Source organism: Triticum aestivum, chromosome 5B, assembly GCF_018294505.1.
Source record: "Triticum aestivum cultivar Chinese Spring chromosome 5B, IWGSC CS RefSeq v2.1, whole genome shotgun sequence".
Classification (NCBI taxonomy): domain Eukaryota; kingdom Viridiplantae; phylum Streptophyta; class Magnoliopsida; order Poales; family Poaceae; genus Triticum; species Triticum aestivum.
Genome location: NC_057807.1, coordinates 698,748,071 through 698,765,705, shown reverse-complemented (window position 1 = coordinate 698,765,705; position 17,635 = coordinate 698,748,071).

The window sequence follows — 17,635 nt, the reverse complement described above, 5'->3', positions numbered from 1 at the left end:
TAACTAGTCTAAGCAGTCAATGATAGGGGGCCCCACCCCCTGTTGACCAGTCAAACGTTGACTGGTCAACTGGGACCCCCTAGCCCACTTGTCATCCTTTGTGTACACTTCTGTGTACATAGAGCTGGGTACCCCTAGCGTTTTAACAATTATTTTCGAATTAAGAATAAATCCAGAAAATGTTTCAATATTTGGAAATTCATACAAAATTATTCATAACTCGGATGCAAAATTTTTCTACATGAAAGTTGCTCGGAACGACGAGACGATTCCGGATATGCTATCTGTTCGTCTGCCACACGTCCCTAGCATAGCGAACATGCAACCTTTACCCTACATTTCATCTGCCTGAAAATGCCTAACCCTGGGGAAACATTTCTGGATGATTTCCCCCTTCGCCGGTATCATGTAGCACTGTGTTAGAACACCTCTAGCACCGCTTATTGTCTTGTTATGCTTATGTTTGCGTGTATTTACTATTTCTTCCCCCTCTTCTCTCCGGTATACCCCGAGACCGCTATTGATGTCCATGTGAATGACTACGGCGACATGACCCTTCTTCCCTTTCATAGGCGCTTCCAGGCAAGACCCCCCTTTGATCATCCTGATATTGCCCATTCCATTCTCTCATGCTTGCATTAGATTTTGCTACTGTAATTGATTGCTCCTATTCTGATGCATAGCCTGCTTTTGTACCTTACCTTCTTATCCTAAACTACTTAGTATAGGTTGGTTAGTGATCCATCGGTGACCCCCACCTTTCCTTGTTGCCCCTGCTTCATCATCGACGACTCGATCAATGTGATCAACGACCAGAGCCCGACAGCTCACATCACATCACGCCCCTTTTGTTGCTCGACTCTGCAGAGTTACCATCGAGTCCCGAGGGTGGTACCTCATACATCAATCCTGATGAGATCTCTGCAGTGTAGCTATTCGGTCATGGTCATCGAGGGTGATTCCTCCTTGACCACTCCTGATGGGACTCTGTCGTGCAACCCCTCAAGTGTGAACCTCGAGGGTGGTTCCTCTTACGTTCACCTTGATGATTACATCGAGTGGAATTCACCGAGAGTGATTCCTCAGGTTTTTCCCTTGATGTTCGGACACACAGTTACCTTGACTTTACTTGAGACCATTGTTGAAGTCGGGTTGGCCCTGAGGGGTACCCCGAGTTGATGTGAAAGTCGGGAGGGCCCGTAGAGCACCCGCGAGTTTTCCACGTGGCATGGCCGGGCAGTCTGGGCCCTTGCCGTAAGTCCACGAGACGGGGCGACGGGGTCACATTATCATGAGTCTCCGCTCATCTCCACTAGCCCCCAGTGCACTAACAGGTTTGGGTATTTGTTATGAGTTGGCCTTTGGCCTTTACGCACTAACCACTACGCGAGAATAGATATGTGCCTTGACGTCGTAGTATCAGCCAAAGCTTTGTCAGACGTCCAGTTCAGCATTGTGGCACTGTCGAATCGTGTTGGCCATCCGAGGCGGTGCAGGTATCCACCCTGCGCACAACGAGCCGGAGTGCTGTGGGCGATGGGCCCAATACCCCGGAGTGCTTAGGATGTAGACCGGCGGGGACCTCTCTGCTGATCCTATGTACGGCTGCGACGTGTTGATCATCCGAGGCCGGGCATTGACTCAGAAAAGTGTGTCCGGCCAGAGTGATCGAGCGTGTTGGGTAACGTGGTGCACACCTGCAGGGAAGATATATAATTGAATACCATGTCCGCGGTAATGGACGTTCGGACTTGTATCCCGATCTTATATAACTAGAAACGGATAGTTGAGATATGTGATGGATATGTGGCTCCGAGATTGGTTTCCTGCAGGGAGTTGGGAAAGGATCTCTGGGCGTTGATGTTACAACATGCTTGTTTAATATTAAAATGGTATTATTTACTCTTCTACATGCTGCAAGATGCTTGGGGCTGCTTGAAGATGCTAGTCTTCGTTAGGCTAGGACTTCCCCTCTATTCTGTTTTCTGCAGTTCAGTCCACAGATACAACCCTTCCACTTGATACCAATGCATACTTAGTATAGATCTGATGCTTGCGAGTAGTTTGGATGAGTACTCACGGTTGCTTTGCTACCCCTTTTCCCCCTTCTTTCTTCTGTTCGGTTGATGCAACCAGATGATGGATCCTTGCAGCCAGATACCACCGCCGATGGATGCTACTACGTGAAGACCGCTGACGACCAGGAGTAGTTAGGACGTCCCAGGAAGGAGGCCTTGCCTCTTCGATTTGTGTTGCTTTTGTGCTAGTCTTCTTAAGGCATCCTTGTTTAACTTATGTTTGTACTCAGATATTGTTGCTTCCGTAGACTCTTGTGTATTGAGCTTTTGTATTCGAGCCCTCGAGGCCCCTGGCTTGTATGAAGCTTGTATATCTTTCTTTTGTGTTTAGAGTTGTGTTGTGATATCTTCCCGTGAGTCCATGATCTTGATCGTACACGTTTGCGTGTATGACTCGTGTATGATTGAATCGGGGGCGTCACACTCCACCCCCTCTCCCCGCTTCTGGTGCTGATCGTCCACCTCTCCCTCTGCTACCACCACCTTCCCCACGACCACCACGACTACGAGCTTCAGATATACCTCTCCTCCTTCCATAACCTGTCCATTCACCACCTCACCCACCACCATCACCTCCATTGGGTTCATTATTCCAGTGTAACCAGTCCCCCCCATTCACAAGTACTTGGGTCATGTATGCCATCTCCACATTCCCCGACAACATGCCCCAAACAGCCACAGAAAAAACAAAAAATATGGCAGCTTCTCATAACTAACGGGTATTTCTTCCTCTCTTTCAACGTGATTGGCACAAATCTCACAAGTGGTTCATTGACATTAACATACACTCTCACACGCAAATAGCTAGAAGGATTTATCTTCCCTTCATTAACAATGACAGTGAATGGTGGGTTCCCCATTTTCTTGGCAACCTTCTCTGCAAGCTCCTTTTTCCGTGTTAAACCATCTGGCAGACCTTTGATTCTTGCCCATAAAGGATACATATCTAGTGCATATTCAACAATGTTGGTAAACCCATCATATTCAACAAGGACAACTGTATCTCTTCTAAAGTACCATGGTCCTCCTTCCATCACTCGCTTCCAGTCACCGAACAATGGCACTGAGCCAAAAGCAGATTCGAGCCCTTAATATTGAAGGTCACACCTTATGCGTAGACCCAAGTGTTCCTCATGGAATTCAACAAACCAACATGACTAAAATGCCTCATTGTATGAACCCTAAATAGGGCCAACCATCAAACCTCCTTGATCAGATCTTCAACCTCTCCAGATAGGTGCAAATCTTCTCCTTCCCCACCATGCAGATTCATACGTTCAAAAGAATCGTCTATGGTTGGTTCCGGGCCATGGTGATCCCAATGCCCCTCGTCTTCTTCCTCAAGATCTATTTCTGCCATGTTCGTCTGCACCCCCACATCATACCCTTCAATCGTACTTTTGACCTGACCTCTCCCTGCTCCAGGTCTCCCCAGCATCTCGTCATTAGATTTCTTCTCCATCGCTATTTCCTTCGAATCCCCCCCAGCTAGCACTCCACCAGAATCACCCATGCCACCCCCGGTCCTGATCAGCATGGACGTGGGTCACCAAATGCTCGCGAGAACTAGGCAAACCGGTGGTGAAAACGTGGACTCCGACGGCATCGTCGCAGGACAGGGTAGATGAAGGAAATATGCCCTAGAGGTAATAATAAAGTTATTATTTATTTCCTTATTTCATGATAAATGTATATTATTCATGCTAGAATTGTATTAGCCGGAAACTTAGTACATGTGTGAATACATAGACAAACAGAGTGTCACTAGTATGCCTCTACTTGACTAGCTCGTTGAATCAAAGATGATTAAGTTTCCTACCCATAGACATGAGTTGTCATTTGATTGAAGGGATCACACCATTAGGAGAATGATGTGATTGACTTGACCCATTCCGTTAGCTTAGCACTTGATCATTTAGTATGTTGCTATTGCTTTCTTCATGACTTATACATGTCACTACAGGAATCAGCTACTTTGCCATCTGCCACGGCGGACGGCAAAGGCACGAATGGTGGACGGCAAAGGTCTTTGCCGTCCGCCACGGACGGCAAAAGTGGACGACAAAGAAAGGGTCGGCAAACAGCTTCTTTGCCGTCCGCTTTTTGAGGCGGACGACAATGAGTCCTTTGCCGTCAGTGGCGGACAACAAAGAGGGGGACGGCAAAATAACCCCTATTAGTCCATTAGGTGGCTAATGGTAGCCTTTGCCGTCCGCTCTCTTAACGTTTTCTTTGCCGTCATCTAGACGAAACTACAGAAGGCAACGCGTTTTTTATATAAAAAATGACATGAGCGAAAACGTTCCGAGGTCGGCTGCAGCTCTGGTGAGCGTCGGTGGTCGTCGGACCTGCCAACTCCGGCAACTGCTGCCACAACCGGAGGAGTTCTAGCGCTCGGGAGGCTCAGACATGACATGTTCCAGCGAGGGACGACCAAGCGGGGTCTGGCGAGCGGCGGCCTCGATCGGGACCGGCGAGGGATGGCCGCGGCAGGGTCCGGCGAGTGGCCGAGAGGATGAGGCTGGGGAGACTCGGCCGCGGCGGGGTCGGGCGATGGGAGGCCACGACAGGGAACGGCGGGGTCGAGCGAGGGGAGGCCGCAGCGGGGAACGGCGGGGTCGGGTGAGGGGAGCCCGCGGCGGGGAACGACGGGGTCGGACAAGGGGAGCCCGCGGCGGGGAACGGCGGGGTCGGGCGAGAGGAGGCCGCGGTGGTGAACGGCGAGGAGCGACCGTGGCGGGGAAAGGCGATAGGCAGAGAGGCGGAGTCCGGCGAGGGGTCCGGAGGGCGTCGTGGCGCCATTGCCGCGGGTGATGGGGCCTGAGGCGACGGGTGACGGTGTCGGGGCCTCCGGTGGCGGCGAGCTCAGGTGCACGGCCGGAGGAGCTCGATTGAGGACGAGCTCGCGGTTTCCTCCTATGCCAAATCGAGCGGTCGGCGTCGTTTGTTCGTTTGATCGTCATACAGAGAGATATGAGAGATAGAGAGAGATATACGAGAGTGAGTGGGGGTGGGGCAGGATAAAGGAGAGAGAGACTGGTGGGCCAAGAGAAAGAACATGGTGGGGTGGGGCTTCAGGGTGAGCTGCGCGCCGTCCATGGGTTGGCTGCCCGTGCGATCTGATGATGCCACGTCATCGATTCGCGTGGTGTGCTTTATCTTTGCCGTCCGCTAGCGGACGGCAAAGATCCATACGGCGGACGGCAAAGATAAAGCGGACGGCATCCAACACGTCCATTTGACCCATGTCTAGTGGGGCCCAGCTGAGCTCTTTGCCGTCTGCCTTTTTGGGCCTTTGTTGTCTGCTAGCGGACGGCAAAGAAGTGGCTGATGGGAATCTGGTAATTTGCCGTCTGCCTCTTCTTTGCCGTCTGCTTTCCGGAAGCAGATGGCAAAGACGCTCTTTGCCGTCCGCAAGCGGACGGCAAAGAAAAGGCGGACGGCAAATTCCCTGTTTCCAGTTGTGTGTTCCTATAACTATGAGATTATGCAACTCCCATTTACCGGAGGAACATTTTGTGTGCTACCAAATGTCACAATGTAACTGGGTGATTATAATGGTGCTCTACAGGTGTCTCCGAAGGTACTTGTTGAGTTGGCGTATTTTGAGATTACGATTTGTCACTCCGATTGTCGGAGAGGTATCTCTGGGCCCTATTGGTAATGCACATCACTATAAGCCTTGCAAGCATTGTGAGTAATGAGTTAGTTGCGGGATGATGCATTACGGAATGAGTAAAGAGACTTGCCGCTAACGAGATTGAACTAGGTATTTAGATACCGACGGCCGAATCTCGGGCAAGTAACATACCGATGACAAAGGCAACAACTTATGTTGTTATGCGGTTTGACCGATAAAGATCTTCGTTGAATATGTGGGAGCCAATATGAGATTCCAAGTTCCCCTATTGGTTATTGACCGGAGACGTGTCTCACTCATGTTTACATAGTTCTCGAACCCGTAGGGTCCGCACGCTTAAAGTTCGATGACGGTTATATTATGAGTTTATGAGTTTTGATGTACCGAAGGTAGTTTGGAGTCCCGGATGATATCGGGGATATGACGAGGAGTCTCTAAATGGTCGAGACATAAAGATCGATATATGGGACGACTATATTTGGACACCGTAATGGTTCAGGTGAGATCGGGATAATACCGGAGCATCGGGAGGTTATCGAAACCCCCCGGGAGGTATATGGGCCTTAATGGGCTTTAGTGCAAAGGAGGGGAAAGGAGCAAGGGAGGGGGCTCCCCCCCCCCCCAAGCCCAGTCCAAATTGGGAGGGGGGCCGGCCCCTCCTTCCTCTTCCTTTCCTCTTCCTCTCCAAGTAGGAAAAGGAGGAGTCCTACTCCCGGTGGGAGTAGGACTCCCCCCCTTGGGCGCGCCTCCTCCTCCTGGCTGGCCCTATCCTCCCCTCCTTTATATACGGAGGAGGGGGGAACCCCATAGACAAAACAATTGATCCCTTGGATCTCTTAGCCATGTGCGGTGCCCCCCTCCACCATAGTCCACCTCGATAATATCGTAGCGTGCTTCGGCAAAGCCCTGCGTCGGTAGAACATCATCATAGTCACCACGCCGTCGTGCTAACGGACCTCTCCCTCAAAGCTCGGCTAGATCGGAGTTCGGGGGACGTCATCAAGCTGAACGTGTGCTGAACTCGGAGGTGCCGTATGTTCGGTACTTGGATCGGTTGGATCGTGAAGACGTACGACTACATCAACTGTGTTGTGCTAACGCTTCCGCTTTCGGTCTACGAGGGTACGCCGACAACACTCTCCCCTCTCGTTGCTATGCATCACCATGATCTTGCGTGTGCGTAGGAAATTTTTGAAATTACTACGTTACCAAACAGTGTCAGTAGAACTAGGTTTTATGCGTAGATGTTATATGCACGAGTAGAACACAAGTGAGCTGTGGGTGATACAAGTCATACTGCTTACCAGCATGTCATACTTTGGTTCAGTGGTATTGTTGGACACTAGTAGAAAAAGGGTCAAATGTGAGACACATTAGTCCCGGTTTGTAACGGAACCGACACTAATGTGTCCATTAGTGCCGGTTCCAACGGCTAGGCGGGAGGAGCTCTTTAGTACCGGTTCGTGGCGAACCTTTAGCACCGGTTCGTGCCACGAACCGGTACTAAAGAAAGTGGTGGCAGGATGTTGTCAGAGTGGGGCCCTTCCGGCACCTTTAGTACCGGTTCATGGCACGAACCGGTACTAAAGGTCCTATATAAACCCTTCGTCCATCCGCACTCTGTTCTTGCCCTTTCCCCTCTCCCCCTCCTCTGTTCTTCCCTTCTTCCTCTCGAGTTCATCACAAAATTTGCCCCAAATTTGTCAAGATTTGCAGGCCCCCATCCATTCAAATGATCACTAAGGTTAGCAACTTTGTCCTTTCATCTCTCATTGCTAGATTAGCTCTTGCATTGGTTTATATAGTGATTAATTGTGGGTTTTAGTAATTTGGGAGGAATTATATGTGGTAGTATTTGATTTATATGCAATTTGAGGTCAAAATAACACTTAGTTTGCATATGTAGGTGTGTTTTACTTAGTGCCTTCTAAATCTCCGTCGTAACCACCGTCGATCGCCCGCACCGTCCCGTCGCCGGCACCACCTTGTGGTGAGCCTCTTGTTCATGAAATTTTATATAAAAAATTGATGTTTGTGTGATTTGGATATATAGTTACTCGTATAATTATCTTACCCGTACGTTGTTTGTTATACATAGTGCCATGGTTTTGATATCCGTCCCCGTCGGCCCTCGTCCTTGTTATGATTCGGATGTGGTATATTCTCTTTTAAAACTATTTGTTGCATTTCGTGTTTATGACAAATTATGCCCATCAAGTTGACATAGATATTTTTATCTAGGAGGTATGTGAACCGGAAATTCCAACCGACCCTATTGTCGAGAGGTTAAATTTAGTTGAAAGAGAAAACGAGTACTTGAAAGAAAAATTGAAAAGAATTGAGGGGGAGAAGATGGAATTGGAGTTGCATGTTGCCGATGTCGTCGATGATCACAAGATCAAGATGGAGAAAATGCGCTTGAAGATTAGAAAGATTAGAAAATATGCCATCGATAGTGAGGCTTGGTATCATTATGCTGTTGGATCAATTGTTACCTTAGTTGCGATCTTGATCGCATTTGTTGTTGCATTTAAATGCTTTAGCTAGAGAGTTATTTGTTTGTTGCATTTAAGTGTTGTATGAACTTTATGTATGAACTTGTATTAATTTGGTCTATTCGGTGTTGTGTAATGAAGATGAGCCGGCAATGGATGTACGATGACCGATGCTCTCCCCAGTTCGTTGAGGGCGTGCATACTTTTCTGCTTGCGGCTGAGGCAAACAAGCGGGCGGATGGTTTTATGCCTTGTCCATGTGCTGGCTGTAAGAATGGTCGCAATTACTCTACGTCAAGAACCATTCACGTCCACCTGTTTGAGTCCGGTTTCATGCCCCACTATAATGTTTGGACCAAGCACGGAGAAAGAGGGGTTATGATGGAAGACAATGAAGAAGAAGAGGACGACGACAGCTATCCTGGCCATGGGTTCCCTGAATACGATGATACAACAATGGGGGAAGAAGCTGAGCCGGTAATGCGGGAAGAAGCTGAGCCGGCAATGCGGGAAGAAGCTGAAGAAGAGGCATCAGATGAGCCCGTTGATGATCTAGGTCGGGCCATTGCCGATGCAAAGAGAAACTGCGCAAGTGATTTGGAGAAGAAGAAGTTGCAGCGCATGTTAGAGGATCACAAAAAATTGTTGTACCCGAATTGCGTAGGTGACAAGAAAAAGCTGGGCACCACACTGGAATTGCTGCAATGGAAGGCAGAGAATGGTGTATCTGACAAGGGATTTGGAAAGTTGCTGGTAATGATAAAGGATATGCTTCCAAAGGACAACGAATTGCCCGAGAGTACGTACGAAGCAAAGAAGGCTGTCTGCCCTCTAGGGTTAGAGGTGCAGAAGATACATGCATGCCCTAATGATTGCATCCTCTACCGCGGTGAGTACGAGGATTTGAACGCTTGCCCGGTATGTGGTGCATTGCGCTATAAGATCAGCCGCGATGACCCTGGTGATGTCGAGGGCGAGCGCCCCAGGAAGAAGATTCCTGCCAAGGTGATGTGGTATTCTCCTATAATACCACGGTTGAAACGTTTGTTCCAAAACAAAGAGCATGCCAAGGCGATGCGATGGCACAGAGAAGACCGTAAGAAAGACGGAAAGTTGAGAGTACCCGCTGACGGGTCGCAGTGGAGAAAAATCGAAAGAAAGTACGGGAAGGAGTTTGCAGATGACGCAAGGAGCGTATGGTTTGGTCTAAGCGCAGATGGCATTAATCCTTTTGGGGAGCAGAGCAGCAACCATAGCACCTGGCCTGTGACTCTATGTTTGTATAACCTTCCTCCTTGGTTGTGCATGAAGCGGAAGTTCATTATGATGCCAGTGCTCATCCAAGGCCCTAAGCAACCCGGCAACGACATTGATGTGTACCTAAGGCCATTAGTTGAAGAACTCTTACAACTGTGGAATGGAACAGGTGTACGTGCGTGGGATGAGCACATGGGGGAAGAATTTGACCTAAAGGCGTTGCTGTTCGTGACCATCAATGATTGGCCTGCTCTCAGTAACCTTTCAGGACAGACAAACAAGGGATACCGCGGATGCACGCACTGTTTGGATGATACCGACAGTATATATTTGAATAGTTGTAAGAAGAATGTGTACCTGGGACATCGTCGATTTCTTCCGAGCAGGCATCCCGTAAGAAAGAAAGGCAAGCATTTCAAAGGTGAGGCGGATCACCGGACGAAGCCTCGCCACCGTACTGGTGCTGATGTACATGATATGGTCAAGGATTTGAAGGTGATATTTGGAAAGGGTCCTGGCGGACAACCTGTTCCGAAGGACGCTGACGGACGCGCACCCATGTGGAAGAAGAAATCTATATTTTGGGACCTGCCATATTGGAAAGACCTAGAGGTCCGCTCCGCAATCGACGTGATGCACGTGACGAAGAATCTTTGCGTGACCCTGCTTGGCTTCTTGGGCGTGTATGGGAAGACAAAAGATACACCTGAGGCACGGGAGGACCAGCAACGTATGCACGGAGAAGACGGCATACATCAGGGTCATGCAAGCTACGCTCTTACCAAAGAAGAGAAGGAAATCTTCTTTGAATGCCTGCTCAGTATTAAGGTACCGTCTGGCTTCTCGTCGAATATAAAGGGAATAATAAACATGGCAGAGAAAAAGTTCCAGAACCTAAAGTCTCATGACTGCCACGTGATTATGACGCAACTGCTTCCGGTTGCATTGAGGGGGCTTCTACCGGAAAACGTTCGATTAGCCATTGTGAAGCTATGTGCATTTCTCAATGCAATCTCTCAGAAGGTAATCGATCCAGAAATCATACCAAGGTTACAGAATGATTTGGTGCAATGTCTTGTCAGTTTCGAGTTGGTGTTCCCACCATCCTTCTTCAACATCATGACGCACGTCCTAGTTCACCTATGCGAAGAGATTAACGTTTTGGGTCCTGTATTTCTACACAATATGTTCCCCTTTGAGAGGTTCATGGGAGTCTTAAAGAAATATGTTCATAACCGTGCTAGGCCAGAAGGAAGCATCTCCAAGGGCCATCAAAATGAGGAGGTCATTGAGTTTTGTATTGACTTTATTCCTGACCTTAAGCCGATTGGTGTTCCTGAATCGCGGCATAAGGGCAGACTGGATGGAAAAGGCACGCTAGGAGGGGAACAAATAATATGTATGGACGGACATTCTCTCACTGAAGCACACTACACAGTTCTACAGAATTCCGCCTTGGTGGCTCCGTATATGGATGAACACAAGAATTTGCTACGCTCCAAACACCCGGAGCGGTCTGATGACTGGATTACACGTGAACAAACCAGGAGTTTCGCCAGCTGGTTGCAGACACGTACCATGCATGACACCTCTATTGAAGATGACCTGTACTTGCTGTCCCAGTTACCATCTTCGAATATAATGACTTTCAAAGGGTACGAGATAAATGGTAATACATTTTACACGATCGCCCAAGATAAGAAGAGCACCAACCAAAACAGTGGTGTCCGCTTTGATGCAGAAACCAAGACGGGAAAGGAAACATATTATGGTTATATACAGGACATATGGGAACTTGACTATCGACGTGGTTTAAAGGTCCCTTTGTTTCGGTGCAAATGGGTCAATATGACACGAGGCGGGGTAACGGAAGACCCGCAGTACGGAATGACAACAGTGGATCTCAACAATCTTGCGTATGCAGACGAACCATTCGTCCTAGCCAATGATGTGGCACAGGTTTTCTATGTGAAGGACATGTCTACCAAGCCAAGAAAAAGAAAAGATAAGGAAGCGAATGCATCGTACGATGAGCCAAAGCGGCACATAGTTCTTTCTGGGAAGAGAAACATCGTGGGAGTGGATGACAAGACAGACAAGTCAGAAGATTATGAAAAGTTTGATGAAATTGCTCCATTCACAGTGAATATTGACCCGAGCATCCCGTTAAATGATGAAGATTTTCCATGGTTACGGCGCAAAGGGACACACGCGAAGAAAAAGTTTCACACCCAAAGATCTGGGATGTGATCGGCTTCACTATCATCTCTTTCTTCTGTGTTTCACACCCAGAGGGGAATCTCTGTAATAGTTAGGGTAGTTATGTGTTTTGGCATTTGAAACGCGAAGAAATTTTATGTGCAAACAAATTCTTTCATGCCTTTACTGATTTTTAAAGTTAATTTATTCACAAACTAGTGATTCACACTGATTTCAAATAATTCAAAATTTAAACTATTCAAATTTGAAAACTACGGGCACTAACAGAAAGTTTGTAATTTTTTGTACCTAAAGCAAAAATATTCACAAAGAAACTCTAAATACACAAAAAAACAACACAAAAATAAATAAAGCAAAAAAATAAAAAAGCCCGCCTACTAGGCCAGAGCGGCCTGCATACGACTAGAAACCCAACCTGTTGTTGGGCCAGGATGCAGGCCCGCAAAGGCCAAGTGGGCCCACAGGGCAGCAAAGAACACGTAGGCCCAGTAGGCCTGCTTTGGAGAGGAGCTCGAGAGAGCGACCGCACGGGGGTTTATAAACCAGTGCGGTCGCCCCTCGGCTAGCGAGGTGGGACTAAACTTGCCGCACCGCACCTGCGCCAGCGCACCCCCTTTAGTACCGGGTCGTGGCACAAACCGGTACTAAAGGGGGGGCCTTTAGTACCGGTTTGTGCCACCACCCGGTACTAAAGGGGGTCGCTTCCCGCCGCTTGGGCTGGCCAAAACTGGCCTTTAGTACCGGTTGGTGGCACAAACCGGTACTAAAGGCCCCTCCTATATAAACAACACTTACGAAAATTTCAGTTTCTCATCTGGCTTCTTCTCCTCTGCACTGTCGCCCGCCGCCCCCGTACGTCTCCATCCCTCGTCGCCGCCCCGTCCCCGTCGTCGCCGCCCCGTCGTCCCCGTCCCCGTCGTCCCCGTCGTCACCGCCGCCCCGTCCCGGCCCGTCCCGCGTCGTCCCCGTCCCCGTCGTCGGCGCCGCCCTGTACGTCCCCGTCGTCGTCGCCGCCCCGGCCCGTCCGTCCCCGTCCCCGTCGTCGCCGCCCCGTCCCTGTCCCCGTCGTCGTCATCCCCGTCGTCGCCGCGCCCGTCGCCGTCCCCGTCGCCGCGCGCCCAGCCCCCGTCGCCGCCCCCCGTCGTCCCTCGCCTCGCCGGTGAGCGCGCACACACACACATACATTTTTTGTTTTTTAGTTATACAAATAGTTAGAAATTTTTCTGTTTTTTAGAAATTGTTAGAAATTTTTCTGTTTTTCAGAAATAGTTAGAAATGTTAGAATTGTTAGAATTGTTAGAATAGTTAGAAATGTTAGAATTGTTAGAATGGTTAGAAATGTTAGAATTGCTAGAAATTTTTCTGTTTTTTAGTTATAGAAATAGTTATAAAAAGTTAGAATTGTTAGAAATTTTTCTGTTTTTTATTTATAGAAATAGTTATAAAAATGTTAGTTATATATATAGAAATGTTATAATTTTTTCTGTTTTTTAGTTATAGAAATATTAGAAATGTTATAGAAATGTTAGTTATATATAGCATTGTTAGAAATGTTATAGAAATGTTAGTAATATAGAAATGTTAGAAATTTTAGTTATTAAAGTCCAATCATTAAAAAAATGTTACTTTTTGCGGGCATATAGCTAGTATTTGTTCTCGACAATGCCCGACCCGCATCCTCGCCGTCGACACGTCCGCGACGACGTCCGGCTGACCCATGTCCGGGACTGGGCTCCGCCGGGCTGGCACTGGGAGGTGCTGCCTGGAGGGGCGCGCCGCTTGATGAGGAACCCGGCCCCGGGTCCCGTCGTCGACCCTGATCTCGTTTGGTGGTGTTCGCGTGGGCCAGTTTCGGTGCGGAGGGAGCCGGCCCCGCCGGAGGTGGTACGTCGCCGTGTCAGGGAGGAGGACGAGCACGTCCATCGCTACATGGTTGCGTTAGAGGGCGGCAGGTTCTCCAATACCTGGCAGTTTCTTCAGGGATCTCACTTCAGCTATGATCCTGTGAGGGTTCCTTCTCTTTGGGTGTCCACCGCCCGCGCCGCAGGAACCGCGAGTGTCCTAGATTCTTCTGTAGTATTCGATCTTTATTAGCTACCTAGCCAGTGATGTATTCGATATTATATCTATTATTCGAGACGATGTATTCGAGATTATATCTATTATTCGAGACGATGTTTTCGAGATTATATCTATTATTCGAGACGATGTATTTGAGATTATATCTATTATTCGAGACGATGTAATTTGAATACTAAATTGTTTTATATTTCTTTTGGATTAGTTAAATAAAAGCTATGGCGGACAATACCGGCAGAGAGGGAGAACAGGCCATGTTCGATATGATACGCCATCCTCACGGGCCAGATGATCATCAGAATGAAGAAGATTATGACGGCTCCGAATTTCTAAACAACACCGGAGAGGGTGATATGATATTCGATCGCGACGACCGAATTGATGAAGTCATGAACTATGATTATGATGATGACGAAGAAAATGTTGATCTTGAAACAACAAAGACCGGCGAGGTATATATATTTATATAAGCAGGCATCTGGTGATCATCACATGTTTTAAATGACTTGAAGATATATTAACGAATCGATCTTTGTTCTTTCAGCCATCCGGATCGAGCAAATCTTCAGGCAAAAGGACGAAACGAGGCCCGAACAAAAAGTTGAAGGAGGGCGTAAAGTACAATATCGAGGCAATCAGACCTAATGGCGAACCATTAGCGCCTAAGAAGATTGCGGACAAGTTCGTTCGTCAGTGCGGAGTTGTTGTGAAGGACCAACTCCCGATCTCCCTTCAAGAATGGAGAGAGCCAGCAAAAGACAAAAGACAAAAAGACAAAAAGGACGCTGCTCCACGTCCAGATGTTACTTTTGTCGACAAAAGACAAAAAGAGCTGCTTTGGGATACTCTCATGGAACATTTCACCCTACCAGATCATTTCACAGAAGCAGATGTGCAGAAAGTCAAGGACGCTGCTCTTAGGAAGATGGCGGTTGCATTCAAGAACCACAAGAATCGTGAATGGGACAAGTACGTCAAGGGAGGAAGGAAGACTCCAGTATTCGAGGGAACACTAGAGAACCAACGTGCTCATTGGGACGATTTCGTGAAATTCAAGGATTCGGAATTAGCTAAGGAACGGTCGAGAATAAACAAGAAGAATGCCGAAAAAAAGGATAAGTTCCATAAGCTGGGGCCAGGTGGCTATGCGGTGGCAATGCCTAAGTGGGATAAGTCTGAGAAAGAGATGGAGGATGCAGGTGTCACTCCGGTTACTAAGAGCTGGCCCCCCAGGTGCAGGACTTGGTTCTATGCGCATGGGGGGGAGTTGGACCCGAAGACAGGCAATGTTTCGACGAGGGCAAGTCTGAAGGGAGCCGACGATGCGATACTTGTTGCAATAGAAGAGGCACGATCGGGGGTGTTCCAGCCCAACAGAGAGAACGACGAGCTTACGCGTGCCCTGGGAAATCCTGAACACCCGGGAAGAACACGAGGCAAGGGCGCTATTCCGTGGTATGAGGGGTTTTCAGACTGGAACACCGACTACAGAACCCGTGCGAGAAAGAAGATTGCGGAGGAGAAGAAGAGGAAGATGGAGGAGGAGCAGAGGAAGCGGGACTATGAACGCCTTCAAGGCCTAGAAGCAAGTCAAGCGGAATTGGCAGTCAAATTCCAGCGGCAGCAGGAGCAGATCGACTCACTTACCCAGCAAAGGGGGTCTCAGCAGCTGCAGCAGCTAGCGAATGATCCAGCATTGGATAGCACCGCCCCATCCATGCCGAGAAGCAGCGTGGGTTCCGCCCCGGACGACGCAATGCTGGATAGATACCCCGTGGATGACATCACGGAGAACACTAACTGCGAGCTACACGTCAAAATGAAGAACATATCCATGAAGGTGGCGGACGCCGTTGCTTTTACAAATCCCCCCGAGGCAACCTTCCATTGCAACCCGATTCCAGCGGGCTATGCTCGTGTCTTGGTTGATGAGGTGGTGGACCCATATTCGGAGCTACAGCTTGACTATCCTGGAGGTGACGACGAGCACTTTCTCGGAGAGGCCAAACATCGTATCATCCTATGGAAAAAGGATTGCATCATCTTTCGAAGGCCACCGACACCGCGTCAGCCGACTCCTCGTCGAAGTCCGCCACCAAGTCAGCAGACTCCCGCTCCTGCAAGTCCACCAAGTCCGGCAAAGTGTCAGGCCACTCCTCCTCCAAGTCCGGCAAAGTGTCAGGCCACTCCTCCTCCTCCAAGTCCGCCACAGCGTCAGACGTCCACTCCTCCTCCAAGTCCGGCACAACCTCAGGCCACTCCTCCTCCAAGTCCGGCACAGCTTCAGGCCACTCCTCCTCGTCCAACTCAGCCCCGTCAGCCGTCTCCGCCGCCTCAGCAATCGCAGAAGAGACACCCCGCAGCTATGGTGCGTAGCGGTACGAGTCGAGGTAGTACAGGAAGTACAGGCGTAGGCAAGCGATATAAATATGGTCCAAGCCTCACGCCTCTTCCGCAGAGGCCTTATGACAAGTCCGAGGAGGAAAACGCAGCCATATCGAAGGCCGAGGTGGAAGCCCATTTTGCACCGAAACCGCCACCGCCGCCAAGGGAGAAAGTGCCTGAGGAAATGATTGACCACTTCATTCGTATGGCTCAACCACCAGCTCCCAAGCCTGTTGACACAGACTATGAGCGCCACATCAGGAAGTTAAATCGAGCACGTCTACGTAAGGAGGCGAGCTCGGGATCGAGCAAACAACAAGCAGCTGTCAAAAAATGCGGGAAAACCATTCCCCAGCTGGGAGAACAGGCGGCGCAATCGATCCCCTCGCTTGTTGTGCCAACAACACGTGACAGTACGCGCGCCCAATATTATTGTGGGCAAACAGTTTACGTTCCCGAGGTGGGCAATGTGGTAATAACCAAGGACCATATAATGCAGGCTGAAGTTCTCAACATCACTGTTGGACAACTCCTCGAGATCGAGCCCATGCCTGTGCTTACAGAGGATGAAATAAAACGGAAATATGTCCGGGGCCAACCTTTGGTCGAGCCAGACAAGGTCAAGAACCTCCCAACGAGAATGTATGAATTGCATCAATGGTACATGAACATTACCAAGATTTCCGATCGATTGTCCCTCATGGTGAATGTCAAGGAGGAGCATTACTTCCATGAGAAAGCTCTGTCCGTTGAGTATTCTGAACTGTTTCAGTTATACAATCAAGACGCACTCGACAAATCTATCGTCAGTTGCTATTGTCTGTAAGTGATTTCTTTCTGTAATTTAAGTCTCAAGCTAGCTGTAGTGATCCTTTTGATCAATCATTACCTGTAATTATCCTCACTATATTCTTTTCTGTGGTATTATGCAGGATGAAGATGTATGAAATGAGAAAAGGTGGACGCTTTGGCATTGGGTTCATTGACCCAAACACCGTTAATGAATACACATGGCTAATAAATCCACATCATGAAAAGGCCGTAGAGGACAACATGCTAGAGTTCTTGAAGCGCCTCAAATACAATGAAGATATACTACTTCCTTACAACTTCCAGTGAGTCACACTGTCTTGTACTACAAATTCTCTGTTTTTGCCTACTAGCTAGCTACATGTTTTTGCTTACATATGCCCGCTTAATTAAGACATGCAAACGTGTGTGCATGCAGATTTCACTGGATCTTGTGTATCATTAAAGTTGACGCCGGAACAGTTGAAATACTGGACTCACTACTCAAAGAAAATACTGACTATAACATCTTGTTTGGGATAGTCAACAGGTAATTTCAATCATTATTAACTATATATCTCGGCCTATTTAGTTCGTCATTTCATGATATGAACTATTTAATAACCCCTTTATTCATTTTCTTTGTCGGCGGGCAGGGCTTGGGCAAGGTTCATCAGCGTCACGGAAGGCGA